General features: G+C 42.7%; 1 protein-coding gene and 1 pseudogene across 1 annotated transcript in view; both read left to right on the forward strand.

The window, feature by feature from the left end:
• Positions 1 to 21,432, forward strand: part of ARHGAP15 (Rho GTPase activating protein 15) — a 464,537-nt gene that overhangs the window by 193,501 nt on the left and 249,604 nt on the right. The gene's annotated exons all lie outside the window — the stretch shown is intronic.
• Positions 16,868 to 16,982, forward strand: LOC136637342 (5S ribosomal RNA; annotated as a pseudogene).

A 21,432-nucleotide genomic window follows, 5' to 3' on the forward strand; every position in this document is an offset into this window, starting at 1 on the left:
GTTCAGCTTCAAGGAAACCTGCACCCATCATCTAGCTTTCCCAAGAATAATTGGTCCTAACCAAAGATTACCACGTGCCCATGTGACCATCTGCCCACCTGACCTGTTCAGGGGACAGGTAGGGATGCCCAGCTGGTCACAGACCATCCAGTCGAATGAACTTATTACCTAATTGAAATTCACAACCCAGTACTATCTTGGGTCAGCCCAGAGATATCCCAAATATCATTGGAATAGCCCAAATATCATTTATGCTTCATGCTATGAGCCAGGTAGAGACAAGGCAGCAATGGAGAGATAAATAAAAAAATACTTTTTTTTCCTTAACTACTCCACCACTGCCTTGTATCTGATAGGCCTACTTGGCTCTGCACCAGCTCTTTGGCTGGTGTACATCTGAGTGAGTCCAAGGGGGTGTGTGAAGCCTGGGCTTGGTGCACTGCCACTGTTGCCAATATCTACACTAAGCCTGCCTTCGACACCCAACCAGTTCTGATCCTTGCCCCAATCCTCCCTGGAATGCCGTCTCCATCAATTTACCTGTGGGGTTATCCCCTCAGGTATCTCCAAACTTGCGGGGGCTCCTGAGGTAGTTGGTGTGCTTCCACAGCCATAGACAACTGCACTGGCAGCCCCGGCCCGCACTGGATCACAGTAGCTAGAGCACCATTGGCTTGGGCCAATCCACTCACTGGTGGAAAGTGAGTTCTGTCAGCGCAAGACCCAGACAGTATCAGGCTGTAGGTTACTTAAAGTTGAGCGCAAGGATGCTTGAGTGTGTTCCAACTTGGCTTCCTCTGAGAATGCATCTGTGTGTGGTCAAGCTCCCTGGGGATCAGAGAAGTGTAAGAGATTCCTCAAACTGATACTACGTAGAACAGTTAGGGAACAATGAAATTCAAACATATTAGGAAACTTGTTTTTCTGCTGAGTTTGCCTGTAATCTTCTGTGTGACTTTTTTTTTGTAGAGATCTGCATCTTGGCATTTTCAGAGCCCAAGCCTCTATCTTCTTGTTTTATTCTTGTATTACCAGCATGCCCTTCCTTGTATTTAAAAAAATGCTTTTTACATTTTAACTCTTCACCTGCTTATGGTTGGCTGGAGTCAGTCGGAGTCTTGCCTCACTTCTCCTGTAATCTTGGCTGTCTGCTGTGGGATGTGTTTGGGGGGAATTAGCCACATAATTGGAAGAGAGATTTTTGAGGGTGATCTCTCTCTCTCTCTCTCTGCCTGGCATGTCTTTGTGGTGGCAATGGATGCTACCGATTTTATTCGTGGTTTAGGAAAACTGAGGAAAGGAGGGAGATATCTGTAGAAGGTCTACCTTCCCCAATCACCACACCAATATTTTCAGCAAGACAGCAAAATCTCCACATTTTGCCATTTCAATGGACGGGCATTCATCTTTAGGAAGATGAATGGTTGACATTTTCTCATATCAACAAAATGTTAGCAGGGTGGTCCCTACTCACAATTCCTCTTCTCATGCCTCCCATGTTTTTTCAGTTCTATCCTCCTGTTTTGGCCATTTTGCACGCTAATCCTCATTTCTCTCTTTGAGTTGCCTTTTTTTTGCGGAGTGGGAGTTGGCCATTCTGTGCATCTCAGTGAACACTTGTGTGGCAAAGTTTTTTTTTGTTTTTTTTAAAACTGTCTTAGCAGTTGTTGACTGTAAGGGAAAAAAATAAATCATATTTACTGCCAGTTTGGATTTACTTCGCGTTCTTAATGGAACCAACAGCTGTTTGAGGAATCATCTGCTTCCTGAATGTTTCCAATTCTGCATCTGGTCCTACTTCAACAGTTTTTGGCTTTGGTGAAACTGTTACTAAATTGTATACTACCTATTGATTTATGGGCATTTGTCTTTCTCTCTTAAGGCCATGATTGCCCCCCCCCCCTTTGCTTCATCAGCAAGAATGATTCACTATAGCATTTCCCTCTGTGTTCAGGCCACTGTTGACATCCTTAGGCCTTGTGCACTGTCTAGGGAACTACATGCGATGTGGATTAAACAAAGTGTTGAGAATGAAAGACCACACTTTACGCACCTTTGGTACCATGCTTTTCCAAAGCACAGTCTGGCTACTAGTCTGAGAGAAGGGCACATAAATTTGCATTAGAAGAGTGCGAAACTGCATGAATCCAAAATGCCATAAACCAGCTAGAAGTATATGCATATGACAGATTCAGGACATTGATGTGGAACCTCAAGGACCCAGATACAACCTGACCTTGTAAGCAGAAAGAATGACAGAATAGCTTGGTTATTTCATTGCTTTTAGCTCTAGGTAGTGCATCATACAAGATGCTGGATTTAATCTTTATATCCCTTAACGGTTTAGGGCCAGGGTATTTGAAGGACTGCCTTTCTCATGTTCCGCATGGCTTGTTCCCTGAGGTCCTCAGAGAGGACCTTCATTGTGTACCCTTCCAAGAGGAGAGCACACACAGCAAGAGGGGCAGAGTTGTTAAGAAGAGCCTTTTTGGTGGTGGCTCCCTGAATGTGGAATTCCCTCTCAGGTGACACATTCCAATGGACACATTCCCTGCACCTCCCTGGACACATTCCAATGAGACTTGAAAACATTTTTTTTTAAATTTCTGTAAACCGCTTGTGAACTTTTAGTTGAAAAGCGGTATATAAATACTGTTTAATAATAATAATAATAATAATAATAATAATAATAATAATAATAATAATAATTTCAAATAGCTTTAGGTGGTGGGTAGGATGGGGGGATGTTTCTGATAGTTGATGATATTGGGGGACCTGCTGGACTATTTCATCTGTTACCTGATATTTGTTTGATATTTTAATTTGCTGTTTTTGGCCACTCTGACATTTACATATCATTTTTATGTACGTTTTATTGTGATTTAAGCTCTTTAAAGAGAAAGGATCACTTCCCCCCTTCTCTCTCTATTCTCTCTCTCTCTCTCTCACGCACACACTCACACACAGGCAGCCCAATCCTGAGCTGCCTGGTGCCCAAGATTGCAGCAGCTGCAACTGCATTCTATGAACACTGGGCAGCTGCGCCTCTTCAGGGGAAGTGTACATTTGTCCCATTCCCCCAGGTAAGGTAAGAAGCCTCACAATAGGGCTACTAGACTCCGCAACACCTATTCAGCCAGTGCAGAGTAAAGCAGCCCCAGGTTGGTCTGGGAGGCCCAACACTGGTCTCTGGATCCGGCAGAGCTGAGCTTGACTTTGACTTTCAGGGGATGAGAGATTGCTGATTTTTTTAAAGTTGCCTCTTTTTTTTTAAGGATCTGCCCCAGTGGCACTGGATTTAACAACACACAATAACTTGCTTCTTGCACTTAATACTGCAGGCAGTGCTGACAGCTCTTAGCTGTTTAGAGTGCCCTGTGAGACTAAGGGTGGCAATGGCTATTCTCTCCTAAGTTTGCATTTTACTTTCCTGCATTGTCAACTTTTTCTGTGAGCTACAGTGGAAAAAAGGAATGAATTATTTTCCGTCGTAAGTTAGTGATATAGAATAATCCCACTCTATGTGGAGACCTTCTCTATATAGAAATATTAGCCTTATCTGATATTTTCTTCCCCAAAAGAGAAAAGAATGAAATTCTGAACAAAAGAAGGGGGGAAATGAAGATATTCAGTGGTGCTTACAAGAAATGAATCAAGTAAGACAGTTACTCAAAAATATTTTTTCCATTGCCTTTTAAGTTATAGTGCTGAAGGCACCCTTCAAGGGTCTCTAAAGGATGGTATAAACTTGTTCTCTTACACACTTTTCAACAGCCTCTTTGCAACGATCAATCATTGAAAAAGAATTTTTTTTTCCTTCTAGTATAATGCTTAGGGGGAGATTCACAGATAAAAATGACCACTGGTGCTAGGAAAACATGAAACTGAGTACTCAAGTGTGAATGTTCAGAACATAGCACACACACTGTCATGGTTCTTAAAATATCTCCTCCTCCTTGTTTCCTTCCTGCTTTCCATCTCTCATTCATGCATGTACACTTCCATGCTAGTGCGAACATAAAGACACATGTATCAACGTGCTGTTCAGGTATTCATCTCTCCCTGGAATGTTCCAGGATAGTAATTGTGTAGTGGATATCTCCCTGTGTTCAGTGTTTGTTGCTGCAGACCAATGCTGACCAATGTTCCCCACAGGAACATGCAGTGGGGTGGGGGCCCTAAGCACCCTTGTCATTGGCATACTCCCAGGAAGCCGTCACATACATACGTACTGTACGGGAGACGAACAGAGTAAAATAAATGGTACTTTTTCCTGTTCTTATTTCAAATGTTTTCACAAATGTACATCCTCCCTTGATTTGTATTATTGGTTTTTTCTTTTTTTTTTTTCTTTTTCAGTGAGTTGTGGTGATGGTTAAAAATGAGAGGTGGTCGGGATGACAGATGAGAAGGCATCCCCTCCCCCAGTTGATTCATTTTCTTGTGGTCACATTGGGATTCTTATTTGTGGGTTGATTCTTATTTGTGGGTTGTGGCATTGCTGCTACATCCACACACACAGTTAACAAGCAATTTTTGTTTGCCCTCTCTCCAAGCCAAGCCTTTTTTTCCTAGGCGAAACCAGCAGAAGCTGGACAATTGCAAAGGCAGAGCTCATCCTGATAGTATGACACAGATCAAGACAGTCTTGGTTTACCGCTGGAGGCTTCCATGGTGGCAGGCCCCTTCTATCGCAAAGGCTTGGTTCTGCTTCCAAAGGCTGACCTTTGACAAATTGAAAACTGGGCAGCAGGGAGTGACTTAGTGTGAGCATTCTGGAACAATCTGGATATGTTGCTGTTGTCTAAAAGCCTGTCCACCAATGAGCATAAGGCATCAATTGGAGAACATACTTGGCTTAGTGCACATAGAAAGGGCAGGCTAACAACCAGATGGACATCCAAGACACTCTGGAATTCTTCCAGGATGGGTTTACTTCTAAGGGCTGCAGCACTGATGCATTAACATGTAAGGAAGCCTAAGCTATGGCTTCCTTGTGAGGAAGCTGTTGAAGGGTCAGGAGGTCTGGCTCAGTGGGTAGAACTGCTGCCTTGTATGCCTGAAGATCTGAGGCTGCCAGTTCGAAACAACCGGAAGTACCTGAGAACTGATGACACGTTGATATACTGATGAACTGACCCTCGGTGGCAGAGAGGAGTTGCCCTCTAGTGGAGGCGAAGGGCCATAGAGAGACCAGACTGGAAGGAGGAGTTCTAGACTAGAACTATTCAATTGTAAAAATCCCTATGGGGGTTTAGAACGGCCTGCCTATGTAAACCGACTTGGATTAAAGAGTGAGGAGAAATCTGAAGAATCCAAAAGAAAGACGGTATATAAATACCTGTATAAATAAACCATTTACTAATGAGGCTATGCCGTATCTCCTAAACTAGACGTGATAGGGAAAAACTGATGCCTTTTGACTGTGCCGCCACTAAGAGATGTGAGAGGGGTGGCGGCCAGGAAGAGGGCCTTCTCGGTGGTGGCCCCCGAACTGTGGAATACTCTCCCCTTAGAACTGAGAACTGCTCCCTCGTTGCTAACGTTTCGGCGTGGACTGAAGACCTTTTTATTTCAAAAAGCTTTTAATTGTTGACAGGCTGGCTGGCGTTCTTGCTTTTTATATGAAAATCCACAGGGTTTGTTTGTTTGTTTGTTTTTAGATTTTTTTAATTATTGTAAATTGTTTTTAATGATTGTTTTTAATGTTGTATTTTTAAAGTGTTGTAAGCCGCCTTGTGTGCCCGTTGGGCAAAAAGGCGGGGTATAAATTAATAAAATAAATAAATAAATAAATTTTGGAATTGGGACCCCAAATTCATATAAAATCATCATAAATTTGAAAGAAAGGTTTTTCTGACCCTTAATTTCGCATATCAATAATGTGCTATCATTAAATTGTGGCATGGGGTTCCCTCCTCCTGTTGCTTACCTGTGTGGGACTCATTGTTCGTGCTCTCATTGTTGGGCTTGTGTGTTTGTGTGTGGAGTCCTCCTGGGACAGGATTCTCAGAATTCTGAGAAGATATTTAATAATAATAATAATAATAATAATAATAATAATAATAATAATAATAATAATAAAACTTTATTTTTATCCCGCCCTTCTCCCTAACGGGACCCATCTTGCCATATATTTTGTGTGTTTATTTGTGCAAAGCGTTCCCTTATTTGTGCAAAGTGACTTGTGCAAAGTGAATAAATGAATGAAGTGATGGTTTCTATAATCAGGTTTCCTGTGTGTATGCTCCAAATGTGCACAACAGGAGGCCAGAGAGATATAGCACCACATGTCACTTGCCCTGTCATCTGAGTTCTGGTTTCCCTGACAGGGCCTGGTGTGATTGACTGTGGACTGTAGTATATATCCAGTGCTTTATTGTGGAAGTGTGTAGGGTGGAAAGGGTGCTGGAGATGGTATTTTCTGGTGTTTCTTCCCTTTCCTTTGGTTTCTGTGGATTTTTTTTTAAATTTTTATTTTTACACCAGCTCAGGCATTGGTGCTGCATTGTGCTGACATTTTGGGGTACGGGCTGACATTTCAGGATATGGTGACCACTGGCTCCTCCCACCCGTGTCTTCACCCTGTTTTGCTGTTGATGCTGATTGGAGTTGCCCCCGCAGTGAGGGGATATGACTGAACGTTGCACCAGTGTCTGCCCTTATGGGATTGGAACTGCATTGGCAGGGCTGTCATTGTGCCAGCATTCTGAGGGCATAGGTGTACCCTACAGTGCTCAGAATGACGTTCTGCAGTTTAAGATTGGGCTGCCCATTTTATTTCTTTGAGCCTGCTCAGGAATTGTACAGTGACAAAAAGATGCAAGGTCTCAATTTCAGTAGCTGTCATTGTTTGATGGATTATGGAGTTTTGGAATATTGTGAAAGTCACGCTGGCTTCTACCTATCAACCTATCAACACTTGAAGAACAGGTGTGGGACTTTGACAAATGCAGGGCACTTCTCATGCCATGAAATGTTTGACAAACGTGTTGCTAGTGGCAGGGAAGTTCAGAAGCTTTTCTATCATTTTATGGAATCCGGAATATGTAAAGGAACCTCGTGTCTTTTAACTGGCTCTGCTTGTAAATGGGACTAATGCAGTGGCTCCCAAACTTTTTAGCACCGGAGCCCACTTTTTAAAACAACAATCTATTGGGACCTACCTAGGTTTACCAGATTTTTTAAAAAAGGAGCTAGAAATAAATAATATTTTCATTCATTCATTTATAACAGGGGTCTCCAAACTTTTTGGCCAGAGGGCCGCATCAAATATCTGGTGTGGTGTGGAGGGCAGGGAAAAAATTTTAAATAAAAAATATAAAATAAATAAATTAGAGATGGAACTTAGATGAGTGAATAAATGAATGAATGGGCTCATTCATTCAACCTCTCTGGCCCTCAGAACACCCTCCAGACACAACTGTGTTCAGCTGAGTGGGCCAGAGGCTCAGTGTTTTTCACTGTATAAGTCACGCATGTGGAAGACTCAGCAAACACTCGAGTCTAGGGCCCTTTACTTAGCACTCAGTTCCCACGCATGCAAACTCGAGTCCATCTGTGTCTGGGTGTGCTTACTTACTGTTTTCGCAGTGTGAAAAACCTTGTGGGACCATCATTCAGACTGGGCAAGCAGCAGGGAAATTCCAACCAGGAGGCAGGGAAGAGTTGTCCTTTAGCATTGGGCAGGAGGCAGGAGCAGGCTCTCTTGCCCATTTCTAAAGGAACCAATGGTCATTAGACGAAGGTCATCGGCAGTCTGCTTTTTTTCTTTGGATGAGGAAGGGCAGGGGAAGGAGCCCAAGGGAGTTGTTGCCTTGGAATTGGCTGGAGAAGCCCAGGGGAAAAGGAGGCAGGGAAGTGGGGGGCGGGAGGTTCATAGAGCTTTCCAATCACATGGCTGCTGTGAGCTCTGTTGTTACCTGGGGGGAGGAAGCCCCATTGAATGATGGGCTGTAGTGGGACTACTTTTGAGTACATCAACCTTTGGCGACCCACCAAAAAAACTGTTCCCACAGTTTGGGAACCACTGGACTAATGGATAATAGACAAGATGGTATTGTCCAAAAAATTTTATTGTAGTATACAATTCCCTGGAGCTTATATAAGGGTTTTCAGGCTACACTCTGAACTTAATGCAGTGTTAAGCTAGTTTATGGCCCTATTCACACTGCCGTTTCACATAGTAGCCATGCATATTCACTGCAGGCAGACTCATTTTGTGACTAACCTAGCACATGCGGAAACCAGATTCCAGTTTATGAACCTGGTAGAATACCAGTCTCTACATAATTTGTGCACGTGCTGATTTACTGTTAGGGACCTCATAAGGGGCTCAAATAGCAATAGGGAGGGGAATATGCAGTCTTCTTAAAACACAAGCTCTACAGGTCAGAATGTCTGTTTGGGTTGCGCTACTCTTGCAACTTGGGCATCCTCTAATGATTCTTGTATGATGGATTCTGAATGCATGACATGCCAGCCAAAGGCAATAACTAAAAAGGCTGTACATATTCCTTGTCTTTAATGATAGATTCTCAAAACATAATCTACAATTTAAAAAAATTAAGAAAGCCGCATTTCTCCAAGCCACTATGCAAGGTCAGCCCAATCCTACTGCAGTTCTCCTGTGCTGATACAGCAGAGCCAGCATAACTTGCACTGTGTCCCATTGGGGAATTTTGCAGTCTGAAGGTCTCCTCGAGGTAAGGGGACATTTGATATTTTCTGATATTTCTTCCATAGCTCCGTGTAAGATGAGACTACATAGGAATCTCAAAGCCCTATACTGTTGACAATGCATCATCTAGTAAACTGTCTTCATTGTAGCTTGCAGTGTTTCCAACTTTTAATTTCAAAATATTGTCAGACCACGGACCAAACCATGCTTAAGCTGTTTGGGCCTGAGTAAAGTCTGGCAGAATCTGACAACTTCTGACTTTTCAAACCATCATTCTTGAGAATATGGTTTACTATCCAGATCGGTTGAATACAGGTGGATTTGCTACCTGTATCTCTTCAGCCATCTGGGCTAGACTTTTGCTCTTTTTCTGACAAACCCCTGAACTCTGATGCATTCAATTCATTTATTTGTGATTAGTTCCTGGTCATAAAGTGCACTAGGTCCTCACCTGTGAGTGCTGAGAGAGTAGGTGACTATGGAAAGAAGGTTTTTGGACTGACTCTCAGCTTCTATGTATAGGAAGTTCAGTTGTTTGAGTGATAGGAGACTAATACAATCTCTTTTCCTCAGTGTATCTGCAGTTCCTTGTTCTACAGTCTGAAGACTGGGTTTTGTTTACCCTTCTGCTTCAAATTGACCTTTCCTGCTTGAACAAGCTCTAAGAACTTTACAAAAGTGGGAGGTGAGGGACAACACATACAGATGGTCCAAGTTGGAAATGTATGTCCCATCTGCTTTCTTCCATGGTGTCCAGCTTTCCTTCAATAACTTCAGTTAATGTCAGATGACCAGATTTTGATATAAAAATTGAAAAGTGCACTTTGTTTCCTCCCCATAATTCTTCCCTCTCATTCCTCAAAGTAAGACTGCCAAAGCTAACATGTTGTAGCAACTGAATGAAAAAAAAAATGCAGTTTTGCTTTGATACTGCACAACCGTTCCTACAACCGGCCAGTGTCATATGAGAGAACAATTTGCAGTCTGATCATTGGCTGTCCTGAGCCAAGGAATCAGGTACTCATTTAAAGTGGAGGAAACTGGGGGAAACCAGGGCAAATAAACTTCACCTGAATCCAAACAAAACAGAATTAATGGTCATGGTGGCCTCAACAGACTGGTAAGTTGGGGAACATGGCAGTTCTGGATGGAGTCACCCTCTCTGGTAAAGACCAGGTTCATAGCCTGTGGGAATAGCTGAACCTGGCAATGCTTCTGGATTCCCAGGTAGCGTAGTGGCCATGTGGTTGCCACTGAAGACATTTACCAGAAAAGGCTTGGAACCTTGAGCTGGGATAATAAATTAATCAGGTTTAGGGCCCAGTCCTATCCAACTTTCCCGTATTGATGCAGCTGCAAGGCAGCCCCAAGGTAACAGAACAAACATTCCCTTAACTTGAGGAGGCCTCTGTGACTGCCCCCAAACTTGCGTGTCCCATTGCTACAGCTGCATCAGTGCTAGAAAGTTGGATAGGATTGGGCCCTTAGCTTTTTAAAATATTTACTAGCAGCTGAAATTAATGTATTTAGACGAATGGATGCAATTCTACACATTCACCATTAATGTATATTAAAAGGTTTGCTGATGGAAGAGACAAGGCAGAATGTGGTCAGCGCACAACATCTGTCTAGGCCAGTCATGCAAAATGTTGTCCTTCTTTAATGAGGTAGATGTTTTCTTATGGAAAACAAGTGCACAGGAAGTGAAGCACAAATAGTAAAAAATCACAAAATATGGTTGGATTGCCCCTGATCTTTGTGTGGCTCCCTATAACACATTGCATGAAAAACAGCCAGTCTGGATGTATCTGAAAGCACTAGGTTTTAGAGGAACTATCTGTGTGGCTTTTATTTCCTTAGGATGCACATTTATACATAATTTGCAGACTTGCTTGATGAAGGAAAGTAATCATGAGAATTCAGATCAGTTCTATTTAGTGCTATTTTATTTTATTAACATGTATTGGTTCCCCAGCCTTCTAAAAGTGAAAGCAGAGCGATCGCGCACCGCTTCCAGTTTTGCGAACGTGGAGCGCGATCGCTCCACTTTCACTTGTGGAATGTCGGGGAGCCCTGCAGATGCTCACGAAGGGCTCCCCTCACCCACAACAGGCTGCTGCAGGGACTGGTGAGTACATCCCAGTCTCTGCAGCCTCCCTTAGCGACGCAATCCTGGGGATCACGTCGCTGCCTTCCCCCTGCCCCTACTCCTTAAGGGGGCAGAGGCCAGGGCTGTCACTCTGGGGCGTCACGATGCCCCAGTTTGAATAGCTCTGCCATAGTGGTTGAGAACGCAAAATAGCATTAAAATGGCACTGAGCATGTATAGAAGCTGTTCGGCTCACAATGTCATCACTATTGTCTTCTCTCAATCTTCTTTAATCTAGAATTCTGTAATATCTTTAGATCAGAAGTTGTACCCTTAGGTAGACTTGAGCAAACACCTTTCATTTAAAGTTTAGTCACTGCTCTAACAAAAACTTCGGCAGTTTTACTGATTCCTACATGGCTGAACTGCCTATTGATTGAACTTCTTAGTTTGGCTTTCTTTCTCCTTGTTCTTCCTTTATGCTTTTGTTTAGCTGCCGTTCTTTCATAGCCTGGCATGAAAAATATATTATTTCCTTCCAAGCATGCAGATTTTAATTCACATCATTAATGGAAACATAATATGTCTTGAGAGGCGCTTCATCTGGTATAAAGAAATATATGTCATTGGAAGAGTAGAACTGCCAGTAGTTAAGTCGCCAAACATCCATGTACTGTCATGACTTGGCATTTTCTAAATCTGAGCAAGATGGAGGTAATTTAATTCAAACTGTAGTACTCCTTGTTATTGTGGATGATTAGAAGAGCATGCAATTTTAGAAATAGATGAAAGAACTATATCATTTGCGGCTATAACAAAACAATACAATGTGATTATTTAATCCTGGCAAATTTATACTACATTCAGCTTTGCCGCTGATGGGACAGTGAAAAGCAGTGTATAGTCCAGGTAGTTCTTCATACCCAGAACAATTCTTTTTTTGTTGCCAAGTAAAAGAAACCTTCAGTCTAAAACTCAAGGGGTTGGATAACCCCATCTATTCCTAAGAAATGCCATTCTGATGGTACAGGATATACACCTGTATACAGGATATCGTGTACAGGATATAGTGTAAGTCTTCGGATGCTGGCATAGTCACATCTGTGCCAACAAGGCCAGAGGCCCACTGTGGTAGCCCTGGGTCTTCCAACAGACATGCCATAGACACCAGCACACTACAGTGACGTAATGTCACTGTGGTGCAGCTACAGGCAATGTAAAGCCCAAAATAAGGTGTCAAAGTAGGTGGTATATGGGCAGAATGGGGAGTAATTGGAAGCTGCCATATCCTGAAACCCTTCCACATGATAGGCATGCCCCAAATGTTGGCACTATGCTATGCCAACATTTAGAGCTGGCATACAAACCAAAACAACCCGTAGAAATCAATGAAAAGGGAGGGGGACAGAAATCCTGTATCCCGCCATCATCTCCCCCCTGCCCACTTTTTCACAGCACAACATAGGATACACAGTAAGCTCTGCAGCAAATCACAGCACTCCAACCCCATTAAATAAGCTTCAACAAGGGAATCCAGAACTCAGGTGACAGGGTATACGATATAGCCCCACGTACAACATGGGGCTATATCCCTCTGGCCTCAGGTAGGCAGCAAGATCATATGCCCATTTCTGGCCTGGACCTTCCACAAAAGGGCTGGTGAGGTTTGAGGAGACTCACTATAACCAGGCAGCCTATGGAAGGTAAGGAAAAAAATATTTTTATTTATGTATTAATTATTTACAATAATAGCTTTATTTACTTATCCTGGGCTGTCCCCCCACCACCACCTTTGCATACAGCATATGTTCTGGCAGCATAGGTGCATAGCGTAAACTGGGGGGAGATAGCATTGGGCCATAAGCATACCATCAGTTCAACACTAACCTTCAGCTACTTTTATCTGCACCTTTTCCCCCAGTGCCAAACTCTGACTTTTCCACTGGGTCTACTCCACACCCTTCAGTCAGACTTGCAAGCAAAGATGCCAACACCCACAGAAGGTACAGATTGTTCATTTCCATCCACTTCAGTGAGAATTGGTTGTGTTTGAAAGTGTATTTGATACACCAGCAGTTCTCAAACCCACCAGTGGGTCTGGAACCCACCAGTGGGTCGTCTGCCAAGTTTGGGTGGTTTGCAAAACAGGGCAGATTAGGATATGTGCATCAAGGGTTAAACAAACTGCTATTGGTGAAGGGACTGCTGCCCAATCACCAGTATAGCCACATGCCTTGGCTTTTATAAATCAGGCAGCTGCCTCTAGAACAGCCATTTTCAACCACTGTGCCACTGTGGCAAACTGGTGTGCTGCAGATGGTCTGCAGGTGTGCCGTGGGAATTTGGAAGAGGATCATTCGTTAATAGGGCCACTGGGAGATGTGCCCCTGCTGTCAGTGCTGTGTGTCTTATCAATTGTCAAAAAAACTGATGGTGTGCCTTGACAGTTTTTGTGCCTTGTCAGTGTGGCATGAGATGAAAAAGGCTGAAAATCACTGTTCTAGAGCATCTAAAAAGTTTGAGAATCACTGTAGACACACAAATACACTATGCATATTTTTTAATGTTTATTGAAATGTATATGCATATTATGTACTATATTGATAAACTGCAGTTAATGGTAACTGCACTGCTCAATTCTATATTTTATTAACTGCTCTTTTAAAAAAAAAATGCACACTTGGAACAAAGACACAAAGCCACAGGTTGCACCAGATGGGCAGGTGAAAGTATGATTATGAGGTGTGCGATCGTGGTTCTATGGCTGCAATCTACTCATTGCTTGTACATCTGTTATCTGTGAGGTTTATCCCCTGTTTTTAAAAGCGCCCCTAGAGATATTTCAGCAGGTGATTTCTACAACCATGAACTAGGAATGGAGCAAGGAGTCTTTAAGGTAGTGCTACAAAGGCAGCACTCCATGCAAATCTTTTTCCCCCCAGCCAATTCAAATGAAGAGCAAAAGTTAAGTATTCTCCAAAACACATCTTTTACACAGCAATACTTCATGCTGAATCTTCCATTTATCCTATGCCAACAACATGCAGGAACCCTGCTTTTCACTCCTTTGTGTAAGGGTTGACAAACTAGACTCAATCTAGTGTCTTGTTTTCTTTTTAATTTCCCTAATGTCTCCCAATGCCAAAAGTTGTAGAGGCTGAGACTCTGAAGACAGCAGTGGAAAACAAAAGCTGTGATTCTCCGGTCCAGCCGCAACTCACGTTTTGAAAGCGCTGCGTCTTGATTTAAGTGTTTCTTTGTCAATTAAATCATTTTTGATTGTCAAATACTGCCTGCATTTTCTTTGCAGTATTTATTTTGGGGCAGCGTTCCTGGCTACAAAAGCGACTGTGCAAAGGCGTCCTGGAGTGCATTGCGCCTTTTCTGCTCGCTGCCGCTGCTTGAAGGGGCTTCCTGCAATTGAAATTATTTTCATTTGAAAACAGGGAGATTATACATGCAAATTCCTTCTCGGAAAATAAGGGGAAATGCACTAAGGTATCCTTGGTTAACTTTTTAGTTATTTAAAAGTAGCTTGTTGAAGATTGAATATTTCTGTGTTTCACTAGAGCCTTTAAATATAAAAGAGATATGAGACTATATCTGACACCATCGGGCATATTATATTAAAATTTATGAACAACTTCATCAAAAACCACTTTCCGTCTCCTGCATAGAGACAGATTTGTTCTGACATAAACGTTACATGGCTGGTTGCAGCCTCAGATTAATGTGAAGACCCTGCGATTCCTTTTAGACATTTTTTTATGAAATAATACCTGTCAGCTGTTGCCTGATCCCAGAAAAGGGGGCAGGTTTTCCAGGTCATCCTGCCATCTGTCAGCTAAAGCTCATCTGTCCCTCCACATTACCACCTGATCTGTGCTAACAGGCCTCACAGGGAGGCCTGTTTCATTGGCCCAGTGGGACGCAGGCAAAGAGACTATGTGAGGACATCACCTGTGATTCCGAGATTTAATTATCACTCAAGTGATAAGATGTGTGCACAGATTGAAATGCTTTTGAATAAATTCATAGCTTGGGATAAGGTTTTTTAAATGTTCTTCCCGGTTCCTAACCCAGCCCCTCCTTGTTCTGGGTTATGTGGGAGCATTGTTTAAAAAAGAATAATGAAAGCAAAACACTAAAGCACTGGGCTTGTGCAGGGCAGAAATAATCAAGTTGAATATAAATGGTACTCAATCGGTGGGATATACACTTTTAGGGGAGAAGAAAATGCCTCTGTGTGGTACGTTGCCAACATGCTTATTTTCTCCGAAGGCTTCTTGTTATCAAATTCTAAAGCTGTATTGATTGTTTTTACTAGCTGGGGAAAAAAAGATCAGGTTTAATGGTAACTGCAGCCTTTCTACCTCTGGTTTTGCATACAATCTATGGCAGCAGCGGAGCAGAGTTACCTGGGGCTCTCCTGTGGTGAGTTAATGTGAGAGTTCATTTTGCCTTTAGAAGTGCTTACTGAGCGTAGGGGTAAAGAGGGCCATGGAAATCCACCAGAAGCCCCTCTGGCTCCAGACTCCCTCCCTCTCTTTCTCTAAATCGATACAGTGTATAAAAGTTATTACAGGTCTAGGCCTTTTTACTTCAAAGCTGCTTAGCCGGTATGTGGCATTAATTCCCTCCTGTACAAAAATGTAGTTGATAATCACCAGGCTGCGGGAAGGATTTAGGACTAGAACAGCAGATTTCCTCACAGATTACAGACTAAAACCTAGTTTCTTGGACTAAATCAGGATAATTAACTGGAGTGGAATATGTTACCCTTGTTGATCTCGGCTCATGTTTATACTTTTGTGAGGTGCAACTGCAGAGAAACATTCATTGGTTATGGGAGGAAAGATATCATTTTCTCCTAGTGTCATGGTGGAAAATGTTTTTGACAATGTGAGTTTCTTTATCTGCCTTGTCAAGAGCGTGACTTCAGTCTCACCCAAAATTACAGGATTGGGTAACTCTGGTGTTCCATGTATGACTGTAAAGGTACAAGCATTCGATACCAGAGACCACCCTTGTTACTGAAGTGTGTATTTGCTTCCAGAGTTGGCTGGGTTAATCTGCAATTCCACTGTTGTACAAGAACAATATTTTAAAACAAAGCACAAATGCATTATAATAAATCTATTATGTAAATAAATCCCCTTTTAGCTTTGGGTTCAGGACTTTTACTTTCACCACTCTGTTTCTCTCCCTATAATCTCCTATGAGAGACTATTCTTACATTTGGTGAATAATTTCTCCGCGTGAGCGATAAACAGTGGTATATTTCATGCAAATGTTGTTCTACAGTTTTCTAACAGCTTTCTGTTTGTAAGGAAAGATGTTTTTTAAGTGCTAGTGCTGACATGACTTTTATCAGGATACAGCTCCCTAGGAAGTCTCACTTAACTGAGACTTTGTAATTGACTAGAGATTTGGAGGGGAGAAGGTGGCATGCCATGGCATAGTGATCAGATGACAGAGCTCGATGCAAAGGATGCCAATCATAGCTCTCACACTTTTGTGGCTAGGGTCAGGCCCCATGGGACACGGTCCCCCAGATTTCTATGTATAGAATTGAGCATAAAGACTGCCTCACCAATATAGCCAAACATCACCATGTTAGATATGGCACAGGTCAGTGGTAGCCAACTGGCAGCCAGCAGTTAGCCCTGACCTTGATTCTGGGATTCTGTCCAACTCCCACTTATCCCTGAAGCAGGTTAGAAGCAATGCATTAAATGAGAGAATTCCCCAGGGGTCTCCATATCATGGTCACTTTTTCTGCTGAGAAGAAACCCTGCTGGGTTCTTCAGCATAGAAAGTGGAGCCTCTCCAGCCAAACCATTCAGGGAGTTACAGTGATGGTACAGTTTTAGGGGCTTGCTGGCTGAGCACTCATCAATGGGTCTACCCAAGTAGGCCAGCAGTTTGAACCAGTAAGGGTCCCATTAAAAAAGATTCCCCACATTTGTCAATAGGGAGTGAGAGTGGGTGATGCCACCCATTGCCATTTATCATCTTCATTGGTAAGCTTGGGACACCTACTTTAGGGCCTTCCCTCAGGGTCTCGAGCTATCTGGCATTAGCTCTGTGTAGTAACAACATGCAGCAACTGTTGCACATGCCCAATCTCATCTGATCTTGGAAGCTAAGCAGGGTCAGGCCTGGTTAGTACTTGGATGGGAGACCACCTGGGAATACCGGGTGCTGTAGGCTTATACCATAGTCTTTCGAGACTGAAGGTTGCCAACCATCTCCCTATACTGAACACTATCTCCCGATCTCATCTGATCTCAGAAGCTAAGCAGGGTCAGGCCTGGTTAATACTTGGATGGGAGACCGCCTGGGAATACTGGGTGCTGTAGGCTTATACCATAGTCTTTCGAGACTGAAGGTTGCCAACCAACCAGTAACAACATGGGTTGAAGGTCAGATTCCAAGAGGTTCCAAACTCCTTGATTGAACAAGGTGGTTACTGCTGGTGTAGATAATGTCAGTAGATCCAGTTGTTCTGGTGTTAATCAGCTTGTGTCAGTCTAATTCTATCCGTTAGAGCTAGCATAGTCAAATGTAGAGTACCAACAGCATGCCATGACTTGACCGATACACTGGAGAAGAGGGGGCATAGCAAAGACAAGAATGTACATGTCTTCAGACAACCCACCCCAATAAGAAAGCTCCAATCAATGAAACACAGCCAACTTATGTTATGATTCAGCTTAGATAGTTGGAAAGCAATTTGCTACGGATGAAATAATGGGCTTTAACTTGAGGCATGAGCTTCACAAAGTCCCACCATATACTTGTTTTTTTCTGCTACCCAACAGCACAAATTGTGCTGCTTGATTTTGGGATAGAGTTCGTAGAACAAGGAGGACTACCAAAGGGCTCTAGCTTTAGCAAACATATAAACATTTGAGGTTTTCACAAAGACTAGGCGCTGCAGCTTGCTGAGAAACTACTTTCCTGTGCCCGTTTACTTGGGAATAAGTACCGTTTGAATCAATGGTATTTACCTTCAAGGAAATATGGCTTGGCTTGGGCTTAATGTCTATCTGCTTCATTTAGCATAGTTGTAAATTGCTCCATAAAGGTATCAACCATGTACAGGAGCCATGCTGTTTACTTAGTGTTTAGGAAGCATCTCATGAAGCCAGCCAACATAAAGTATGTCAGTCTGAAACTGAAAACAGTTGCATTATGACATCTTGTAATTTTAGGAAACTTTTTGCTCAGGAGGCTGCCTCCTGTTCAGTGGGTAATGGGGTGGTTTAGCTATTCATGAGGCTGCCATTTTGCTCTAATCCTAAAGTAAAGTTCACATACCAACACAGAGAATGCACTGCCTGAGACTCCAGATGTCCCTTTCTCAAACAAGCCTGTTTCCCCCACAGATAACAAGCTGTATTTATGACTATGCTCTCTAATTTACAGTGGTAAAAAGTTTTTGGTTCTGTTGCATTATATGGGGAGCAATTGGTTCTTGTTATTTAGGATCCCTGCATTTCAAATTTCTATGGTTTGAAATTTAAAAAAAAGGAAAAGAAAATGGACATTGTGACTTTGATTGCTTCTAAGAGTGGCATCTTCTGCGTGTTCAGACTACATGCTATATATTCCTGTGAAACACAAGTATATTTCTACCAAAGCAAATAGGGATAATCTTCTTTTAGATATTTTAAATAGATATTTTTGTTTTAAATGTTGTTGTGTCCAAATCCATGCCCCCCCCCCCCAATATTAGAACTTCAGTTCCAGTAGTTGTACAAAAATGCTCTGTTCAGAGCCAAGCCAATATTTGGAGTTATAAAAAGTTGTCCTGAAATGGTAGAGTTTCATCAAAGGCAAGCCAAACTGTGGGGAGGTTGTGGAGGTTGTGGACATCTGACTTTGTCCTACTTGATTTTCACCATGTTGCAGAGATGACCATTGCATCAGAGGTATTTAAAAATCCTGTTCTACAGTAATGGTTTTTTCTTTCTTTCTTTACAATCTTCTCCCTCCTAAGCGGTATATTTTATTATAGCTAGAGTAGAAAAGAACTCTCTAGGTCACTGAGATGTGGGGTGTTCGTATGTCAGTCACATTTTGTTATGTTAATGCACTTCTACAGTCAATAGTTTGCTTCCTACACAACTTGCACTACCCTTCCTATTTAGAAATTGCAAAACACAGATGTCAAGATACATATCAGGACAATACACCCTCATAGCTGGAGTCTTCTCCCCCACCCAAGCTACCACTTGACCTAACTCACAGCCCAATCCTGAACTGCCCAGTGTCTAGAAGAGCAGCTGTGCCAAAATGGCTGCCACTGCATCCTATGCACACTAGGCAGCTACCTGGGTCTCCTCGGGGGAAGAGAGGGAAAGTCCCAAGCCCCACAATGGGTCTACTCAAGTCTGCGCCGGCTAATGAGGTCTGGAGAATAATGGAGTATAGTGGGTGGGGTGGGAAACAGGGCCAGAGGTTGATTATCACTGGCAATCCTATCACTCAATCCTATTTCTCCCATATGGCCTTGCCATGCTCCCTTGGATCCACTTGGAGTTGCATCAGTCAAAGAGCTGGTACAGATCTGCGTAGATCTATACAGCAAAAGGCAGCTTACCTGGAGGCTTACCTGATCGCCCCCCCTCTACCATAGGATGTAGTGCATGCCATAGCTGAATTGGTGCAAGTGGAGGGGAGAGGATTGGAACCTCAATCGTGTAGCATACACTAAACGTCTGGATTTGGCTTTGTAGTGCCATTAGCCACTCGTTTTTGGGACTTTGATTGGATATGGCTCCTCTCAGGTCAAGGATGCGTTGCTTTACTTGCAGAGCGTAATGTGTTATGAGGAGATTGCCGCCACGTGTGATGGCTTAACGTGCCACTGAATAAATTTTCAAGAAATACGTCTAGTGTCTGCTCCAGCTTTGTCCTGGGTTCAAAGCCCTGTGAAGGCCTCTCAATGTTACCCTTCATGCTAGGGAAAGCATATGTATGTTTTCTGCTGCCACCTGCTTCCCAGCACCATGATCGGCCAACTCTTGGACCCTGGGCTCTGGCTGGCTTATGAGGTGATGGGTGGGGGGATAGTGGGATTTGGACAATCATCTGAGGAAAGAAGTGGACAGTCAACCACTGCTTAGAATTAGACTGAAATTCTAATTCAGGGGTTTGTGAAACCCCATCTGCAATTTATCCCTCTTTCTGCAATTATAAAAAAAAAAAGAGAGAGGCTCTCTGCAGTTCACATTACCTTCTTTCTATGGAGAAGAGAGTGAGGGGCAGGGATGGGGAGGGAGAATACAAATCTGAAGACACCCCTGATGTGACCTCATTCATGGGTGTGATGAGCCCCTGAACAGGCACTTTGTGTATCCTGGCTCCTCTAGCTATGCTTTTTTCACTTTTCTGGTACTTTTATTATCCAATTTCTAGGACAAACTAAACTGTACATTAAGTACATGCCTGGAACTGGCATGTTTGTTTTTTTACTCTCTAAGTAGAAACTATACATTAAGACTATGGCATATGAGTACGGGGCTTTACCTCATTGTCTCAGTTCTGGTCCTGATCCTCACTAGCTATTTGCTTATCCCAACAGCTATTCACCCTATAACAAAAGCTGCCACTGGCACCAATGCAAGTTTCCCTTTGATAGCAGCCATACTTGCCTCCTATGGTCCCCAATCTGAAGCAGGCCTGCTGCAGCTGCTACGTGGGGGGGGGGGGGGGAGAACAAAAAAATGATTACACCCACACCCACCCACCCATAACTCAAAGCACATTCTTAAAGTAGTCTGTCATTTTTTTTTTTTTCTCAATGTGTCACTCAGCTCTTCATTACTTCGCTGATGACTGGGATTCATTAGACCACTTTACTATCAAGGGTGATAAGAGAGAGGAATAGATGCAACCATTTGGGACCAGGAAAATTATTGAGCTCTGATGTGTTCCGAACAGTCGTTTCCCATTTTTCTGAACCATATTTAAATATGTCAGAAGTAAGAGGGAAAAAAGTAAGATGTTCTTTCTTTCTCTCTCTCTATCCCAACAACATTTATTTATTTCCCAGGTCAGGGCTGTTGCAATATCACACTTAATCAAATTAACCTTCTTGTGGTTGTAAGTGATTTGTATTGACTAAACGGAATGTTACTCAGTTTACTTGTATATCCATTATGGAGGCCTGAGGTTTAACATTAAAAGAGAGTCAAGACATTTCATTGAGGTAAAAGTGAAACTAAACTTGTACTCCCTCCTTCAATAATTATTCAATAATTCAGCAATTATTATTTATAATAAAATCATTATCCTCTGTGCCACCTAGTTGCCCTAGTACTTATATAGCTAAAGCCACATCTCTCTTTCTGAGGATGGAGGATGATAATTAAACACACAACAGAGCAAACAAACATATTAAAACCGTAATATTTTTTCATACAGTGTTTTGCAATAACCTGTGATGGTCTATGTGGACTATGTGAGCCTTCAGTTTTATGTTGGGGATTACCCCGGCTTTATGTTGGGGATTATGTTGGGAAAAATGTCAGCCACTAACATTTTCCATCCTGGGCATTCTTTATTTCATATAGGATCTCGGGAATGTTTGTGGTTCTACCAAAGGACAGGAGGCAAAGCATCTGTCAGAGGCATCTCAAAGGTTGTGGGACTA

This window comes from Tiliqua scincoides, chromosome 1, assembly GCF_035046505.1.
Source record: "Tiliqua scincoides isolate rTilSci1 chromosome 1, rTilSci1.hap2, whole genome shotgun sequence".
In the NCBI taxonomy this organism is placed as follows: Eukaryota; Metazoa; Chordata; class Lepidosauria; order Squamata; family Scincidae; genus Tiliqua; species Tiliqua scincoides.